Consider the following 608-nt stretch of genomic DNA (forward strand, 5'->3'; position numbering starts at 1 on the left):
AAATGCATATTGGCAGGTAGCTGAAGGCTTTGCACACAAACCTGGCATGTGGAGGCTAAACACACTCCTATGTGCTGCAGTATGCGGTTAAATAAGTGGCGGCAACCTGTTGATATATGGTCTGTTACCCAGAGACAGGATTATCTGCAGTGCCCATATTATATCACGCTACCAAAATGAGCAGATGCTCAGGGATCATAACGGACCAAATTCAATGTTGGAGATAAACCTGACACAAGTAACTGCGAGTTTGACGTGAGAAAATGTGGGGTAAAGCCCAATATGTTATTGACTTGGATAAAATCGTGAAGCCCAAGTAACGGGATTTCCGCGAAAGACAAATTATGAATGTAGTGAGATGGTCTAGACTTAGTCTGAGCCAAGTGCTGGGTTACAATCAAGTCAGATCTTACAGCAGTATGTATTTAATAAATATATAAAAAAAAACTTTTATGCTTCTAAAAAGAGTCGCAGTTTGATTGCATTTTTTCAGATTTTTGCATGTGGAAGAAAGGTCAGGCTGGTCCTGCAAAATTACAAACTGTAAGATGAACCTTGTAGAAACGGTTTAGCCGAATAGCATGAATGCCCAGCAGAAGCCCTTATTG

This window comes from Spea bombifrons, chromosome 2 (assembly GCF_027358695.1).
Source record: "Spea bombifrons isolate aSpeBom1 chromosome 2, aSpeBom1.2.pri, whole genome shotgun sequence".
NCBI classification, from domain to species: domain Eukaryota; kingdom Metazoa; phylum Chordata; class Amphibia; order Anura; family Pelobatidae; genus Spea; species Spea bombifrons.